Source organism: Syngnathus typhle, linkage group LG21, assembly GCF_033458585.1.
Source record: "Syngnathus typhle isolate RoL2023-S1 ecotype Sweden linkage group LG21, RoL_Styp_1.0, whole genome shotgun sequence".
In the NCBI taxonomy this organism is placed as follows: domain Eukaryota; kingdom Metazoa; phylum Chordata; class Actinopteri; order Syngnathiformes; family Syngnathidae; genus Syngnathus; species Syngnathus typhle.
Genome location: NC_083758.1, coordinates 2477850 through 2485378, shown reverse-complemented (window position 1 = coordinate 2485378; position 7529 = coordinate 2477850). Strand labels below are relative to the sequence as shown.

General features: G+C 39.7%; 1 long non-coding RNA gene across 1 annotated transcript; it reads left to right on the top strand.

Moving 5' to 3' along the window:
• The first annotated feature begins 4720 nt into the window (after window positions 1–4720).
• LOC133145530 (uncharacterized) lies at window positions 4721–7234 on the top strand. The gene is made up of 3 exons (XR_009710927.1): window positions 4721–4868; window positions 5027–5097; window positions 5679–7234. It is a non-coding gene; the product is annotated as an uncharacterized LOC133145530 (long non-coding RNA).
• The last annotated feature ends 295 nt before the right edge of the window (window positions 7235–7529 follow it).

The following is a 7529-nucleotide window of genomic DNA, read 5'->3' as shown; positions in this document are numbered from 1 at the left end:
GAAGAGCCTGCTGACCTCAGCGCAGACAGCCAAACACTCAGCCTGATCAATATCTGATCATATGGTTTGCTTCACACATAATATGCAAGTATTCATAAAGATAAAGACATTCAGCCAGACACGAGTACACAACTACTAAGACATAGTATTCCAGGAAGTTCAAGTCCAAGAAAACGTTACATCATTGCTAACGACTAATATTGTCATGGTGAGTTCAAGGGCAAAAAGTAACTCACCATAGTTTGGTTAAAGTGTAAATTGGGACTGATTTTAATCCGGAGCACACGTAGCGACCACCAAAGTGGGCTCCATTCATTATGAAACAGTCTAGACAAGCAGCCTAGCACAACATGGTAGTACATGGTGGAAATGTCACCAAAGATCAGTCTGGCAGGCTTATAAAGAATGTTCACGTTGTTTTGACCCATTTTTGTTGGTAGCACTTACCAGACACCAATAAAAAGATATAAATAATTCCTGAGAATAAAAAACAAAACATGTTTTTTCTCTATGAACATGAGTATATTAAATATCACATTCAATAGAATAGAATGCCTTTATTGTGAAGGCAATATAAATTACTCAAATAAAAACTGTTAGTAGTAGCTCTTTCATATAAAATAACTAGAAGCAAACTGCAGGATGTGTGTGCAGTATGTTTTATGACTGTTTAAAAGTAGCAAATTACATAAGGCTGTATTTTCTTTGGGGACGCATGCGTGTCAGGGCTATAATGCTGGATTGACTTTCCATGGGCGAGAAAAACACTAATAGAATTTGTGTTATTTTACCATTTGCCGAGTGGACTATACATTATAGTTTATGGTATGTTTCACTTCCCCCTGCCTCTGTACAAATGTGAGGCTGTTTGGTGTGTATGTTTGCTTCCATGAAAGGCTGCAGGTGTGCTACCAAGTTGGATCAACACAAGTGTATGCCTTCTCCTAATATATGTACAGTAATCCCTCGTTTATCGCGGATAATTGGTTAGATAAGTGAAATCCGCGAAGTGCGGTCACCAACAAGAAGTACTAACGAGTTAGCGGAAAGAAGCTAATTCGCGATCGTGCTAACACGCGAAAACGGACTTCTAAATGAATGTAAACAAACATTTAGAGCCATACTACATTGTCCTAAAAGTTAGATACATGTTTCCTCAATTTAGAAGTTTTGTTTTGACTTTTAAATGTTTTTTCTAATTTGTAAAAAAAAGATCCACGATGTAGTGAAGCCGCGATAAACGAAACGTGAAGTAGCGAGGGATCACTGTATATATGTATGACTGTTATTGCACCTATACAGTGTCAGGAGGTGTAGTCTTAGGAACTTAGCCAAAATCTGGTTAATTATGTTATCGTGTTCCACCCACACACAATCACAAAAATGAAAACGGTTATCTAGCTGCAAATCTGGTAGCAATCGGACAAATTCTCTGCAAAGCACAATGGTCAAACTTCTCCCTAAAGTTGAAGCAAGCAAAATGGCTGACCTCCAGCTTCTGTTGCGGCTTCAATTCCTGAGGTTTCTTTTGTGGGTCTACACATGTTAGACATGCCAACTAGGTTTCCTGTTGCTACATGAAACTGGCTTTGGGGGCTAAGGGTCAAATTAGCTGCTTGAAACTAAACAGACTTTAAGTGTCTTTTCAGGCATGGCGTCTTGAGATTTTTGTGGGTCTACTTTTGATAATCATGTCTACCTAAGGTTTATGCTGCCAAATGAAAGTGGCTTCGGGAGATGAAAAATATTTGGCAAATTTGGCATTCTGATAATGACAATAAAGAAACTTAGCAAGGGTTTGAGTCATAACACAAACAAATTTCAACAAGATTTCAACAAATTCTCACCCCAAATTGTGCGTCAATAGTTTGTAAACATAGAGGTCAGTGAACTTTTAGAGGGTGTCGCCATCTAAGACAAAGTTTACCAATGAGAATCCTCTGACAGCAGGTGATCTGAGGAAGGGGGCGTGGCTTGTGGCAAAACAACACAGTGAGCAAAAAATATGTCAGTGGGTGTGGAGTTGTGTTAAGAATATGAGCTAGATGTTTTGTCGGGGTATGTCAAAACCTGTTCCTGAATGCCTGACCTTCATTTTTATCTGTTTTTAATCTTTGTGCACACACACACCTCTGTTTGTTCCTGCACACAATATAACTTCCCTGATCCCTCACCCCTTATAACAAATGTGTTACGTGAGCTGTGTTGCAACCTGAAACTGCTCGGCTACCACCCAAGCCCTCTTCTCTGAGCAGCTTCATTCGGCTGTAGGCCGAGACGGCCTCCGCGAGAAATCCTCAAATTCAATCAAGAGTAAATCTCATTATGGATGGAGCAAACACAAGCAACTGGGCTGGAACCATGCGAGTAATATTCAACACAAGGACGACGCCCCCGCAGCCTGTCCAAACGGGGCGAATCATCGATCATTACCTTGCGAATGCCTCCTCATAATAAAGCCTCTCATTTTTTAGCTATCTATTCTCACGCTCCAGCGATGTGCATCAGCGTGCTGATAATTGGAGTATACTAGACAGCTATTGAAACCTATCTTATTATCCAAAATAATAAATTGCGCACTGCATACCAAGCCATGGTGCTAAAAAGGTTGGGGACTTCTGATCTAGAGGACTCAATAATACAACTGTTTCATGAAGCAAATTTGAAGCTTCATTTTCCCATCACTATTATATTTAACTTTAATGTGCCACTTTATATTGATGCCTGTGGTTGTTTCACATATCTGGCATCAGTGTTGTCAGTGGACTGATAATTCTAGCATACTCAACGGCATTCAAGCACAAACACTTTGTTCTTCAGTCAAGGCAACAACCACGTAACAGCATCAGAATCACTAAGCAGATTCTTATCCAAAACCGTCTTTTGGAATATCCTTTGTCATTGTCAATGCAGGGTCTACTAGACACAGTAGCAGTATGGTAAGTAAAGAAGACAAAGCGCCCACCCACGGCTCTTCTAGAAAGGCCAGGCACCACAAGGCAAAAGAAACAAGCCGTCTCTATTTACTTTTAATATGCCGTATTGTATTCAAGCCTGTCATTTTCTCAGATATCTGGCATCTCTGGTATTGCACACGAGTAAGCTGATAATTATAGCATACAAGACAGGACGGCAAGCAGTTTTGCAGTGACTTATTTTATTGGATGGTGTCCATTTTCACAAGTGTTTATTTAATGAAGGCGAAAGAATCCACTCTTTTTAAATGATCAATTGATTAATAAAGTCGTATTCCTTTGTCAAGTACTGAAACGTAAATCCCTTAAATTTAAATACCTACATTAATAATCTGTCCTTTTTTAGACAGAAAGTTTCAGGTCCAAATGACTGTTGTAATGAATACAAACCTCCAAAAGGTTTTAGGCTTCAATGTGCTTGTTTGTTTTTAAGTGATGTTATTAGGACTGTCACTATCAAAGATTTTTTTAAAAACGATTATTTAATCAATTATTCCATTAATGAAATAATCGGATCCAACATAATTTGCGTAAAAGTGTCTTAAAAACTACAGTTGAGAAATATCCCAAAATGATTGATGTCATTGTCATTATTAAAACTAAATGTTTGCTTTGATTAAACACACAAAAAAAAAAATAAGTCTGGTTTAATGAAGGGTTATCAAATTCCGAAAATTCTTACCTTTAAGAGACTGAAATCATAAGACTGGGATAGTTTTTAGCATAAAAAATGACTCGAAACAATAACTCAATTACTAAAATAATTGGTCCCCTCTGCAGGAGGATTCGTGTTACAACACTAAGAACGTGGTCCTAGTTTGTCTTTTCCTTTATCTCTGGAATACACAAGAAGGTTTTGGTAAAAAAAACTCCATTTCCTGGAAAAGAATCGTCAGTTCCTAAAGCTAAAGCTAACGACCAAACTGTCGATACCCGATAAATCTCGGGTCTGCTTTTCTCAACATGCTGCCATCCGTCTTCACTTCTTGCCACCTCCTATTCAACATTATTGGAGGAATTAATCTTGTTGTAGTTAATTGCTCTTTAAGGCATGCCATTCAATTGCCGGAGATAAAACTATCCGCACGTAGCTAGCGTAGCAAGTTAATTACCGGAAATATTACTCAACACTGCCCTTAATGCTTATTTTGTGCAGCAATCAATATAAATCCACTGGGGGTTAAATATACAGATAAAAAGTCTAAGGAATTACTTTTGCGTGTTATTTTGAGAATAATTTGCATGCTGGATTTGTCTCGCCTTCTTCAGCGGTTAATGCAAGTATAATACACGCGACAACTCACTCACGATCCACTCTCCCCAAGGATCGCACTTGCGCTGCATTCACAAGCGAATGTATTGAGTGACGATCCGAGGGCTTAATGTATGTAAAATCTCAGAGTGTCCTTGGGGGGTGAGGTGTAAATTGTGTTGAGAAATCAGGTTGTTATTGAGGGGAGTACCAAGAGAGGATCTAGAGATTGAGCACAGATGTGAGAGAAATGTTTTCAGTTCTGCTATCTGACTTGTCCATTGTTCTTGCTTAAGGATAGCACGTGTAGCTATTTTTTTTTTATATATATATGATTTTTTGTCTGGTGACAGTGAGGAAGCACAACTTCTCCTTTCGATCAAGTGTTGTTTTGCTCGGAGAAGACAGCTTGTGCATGGTTTCGGAAAAGTTTGAGGAAGCAAGTGCCCATGAGGCAACCAAACACAGTTGGTGCATATCTGTGTATGTCATCCAGAGGACAGTTGGTACAGATGTTAGAAGGCCAAATCGCAAGGCCCTGTAAGAGCCACGTTGATGAATAAGCTCTATGTTCAACTTCGTTCATGTCCTACTTGGCTTCGGAAAGAGCTCATATGTTGACGAAGGCAACACAGAATGAGGTGAAGTCAAGATTGGTAGAATATTTTTTGGGATAATGTACTTTTTGTAGCATGAAATATTTGATTATCACGCCAACATATGCTGTGATTAAGCAAGATTTTATGACTTATTTTGATTGAAATTTGGTGACTGGTCTTATTTTTCATTTTTTTCACAGTGACTTGAGAATTGCTTGAGATTTCAAGCTTATGACTTGAGACTTACTTGTGAGAAACCAAACATTTTATGGTAAGTTTGCTGTGTAAGTTACGGATCACATGTTAAGTGTTATGTGCAGTGTTATGTGTAATGTGCTGTAGAAAATCACAGAGGAGAGCTAATCAGTTAGGCCGATGGAAAGCCTGAGGTCCTCAACTTAAAAATGAAGCTTCAAATGTGCTTCATAAACCAGCTGTTTTTTTGACTCCCCTAGATGGCACTGTTACTTTAAATAGGGGGTTTAAGAAATTGCAAATGGTTTAAGAAATGGCAAGTCAGTGTACAACAGAGATTGTGTCGAACAGAAATTGCCATCTAGAGGAGTTACATAATACGAATTTTATGAAGCACATTTGAAGCTTCATTTTCTCATCATGACCTGAGGATGCATAACAAACACAGTTGCAGACAGTTTCTCAGTTGGGAACAATCAGACACAAATGTTTGGATATTTTACAGAAACCCAATATATTTTCACCTGGATAACTGGATTTGACCATTAGGACATTTTCGGCATTGCCATGACATCATTTATATAGTAGCTCATCCATTGCTCTCCAAAGCAATAAACACAAAAGTGACTTTTCACTCATCGCATTTTGTGTCCGCAGGGCTTTTCAAGCGCATTGTGTTGGATCACGAGAGCAGCCACGCTTTTCCCACGCGCCCACTCCGTTCCCGCTCTGTGCCAGCTTTGTTTGGCACCGCACACAAATAAAAGGGCCTCTTTGAGCCCTCTGTGAGTTGCCTGGCAGGGGGCGGGGCTAGCCGGCTAATAACAAGCTGGCTATTATGACGGCGAGACAGATGCATGTTAGGTTGTCGTACATTTTGTTGTGCAATGACAAGGACTTGTGTGTGTGTGTGTGTGTGTGGACACTCGTCAAACGGCCATTGTTGATTATGTCTGCAATGTAGGTCAATTGAGTTCTATCCCTACCCATGCCCGACGCACTTATTGACCTACCCCGAAGAGATCTGTGTATGTGGTTGCTAAAAGAACAAATGATATTAGCAAGCACTAACTCCAAGGAATCCTTCTGAAAGTGTGTGTGGCTCGGCGGCTAATCTAGATAAATAACTGAAGCTCCCTCTCATACCGAGTTGCCGCAAGAATGTTGTGATAGTAGACCCTGGTATTTATTTACCACACAATAAAGTGAAATTGTTGTAATAACTAACCACATAGAAAGCTAACATGCTAACATAAGACTATGATTTTGTGTGTGGGTATGTGTGTGTGTCACACTTAGCATGAAGGTCACCTCTAAATTGGTCTCCGACATGTAATTAGCTTTAATGAAGTGTGACCCATTGATTGAGAAGATCCCTTATGACCCCTGGGGATCCAAGAAGAGACATTCACATTCATTCTCATACACACACAGGACAGGTTGACAGGTCATGGCTGTCGTCTGTTTCTATCAGTGTAAATTCCAGATTCCCTGAACCAGACCCCCGCACCCTCCCCACTTTTATACCTTCAGTCGTGACACTCTATTTGACTTTGGGATGTGGATAGACTCTGCTCTACCGTAATATGTCTGGCATTTTTGGTTCCACTCTCAACCTTGGTTTGCTTCCAGTCATAGTTTCAGCATCTAAAGCCCACAGCATGTTACATAAAGCCACCAACGCATGATATACAGCTACTTTTTGGTTTTTAGATCTTTTCAACAGTTTTTTGGCTTTATCTCAAAAATTGACATGCAGGTTTTGACATTGTTGTTAATATTTGAGTTCGCACGATAAAAGTGAAAAAAAAAAAGAGTTGACTGTTTTTAAAGAACAAGCAGTGAGCATGCTAAGGATTCTATCCTCCCACTAGTCCCTGATGTCTGGCCCTGTGATGGCTTTATCACTTATTCATAAGATTTCTGAGGTCAGCGCTAGTATCATTCCAACTCTTAAACCTTTGCGTGCCCGTGAGCAGATATACTCATGGCAGGGATTGTGAAAGTTACAGCTCATGGACTGTATAGAGCCCAGAAAAACGTCGATGAAGTTCACAAACAAAGAAGGCGTTGATTCAAGCTCTGACCTTGTGTAGCTGAGTTATTACAAGTTTCTTGGTTCTATGGCAAGTTATCAGAATTTGCTGCCCAAGTCCGCCCACACCCTGAGATGATGGGTGCATGGGTTTGATGGGTTTGGGTGGGTGATTGGATGGATGGATGGATGGATGGATGGATGGATGGATGGATGGATGGATAATTGACTACCGTTTTTTTCCGTGTATAGTGCGCCCCCATGTATAGTACGCACCCCTAAAAATGGCATGCTGATGCTGGAAAAAAGCTTGTACCCATGTATAATACGCACCGAATTTTTATGAATTTAAAAAAAAAAAAAAAATTTTTTTTTTTTTTATTTTTTTTTTTTTTTAAGTCCCAATGATCGTCACACACGCAGGGAGGCAATGGGTCCCATTTTTATAGTCTTTGGTATAGTCTTAACTAGGC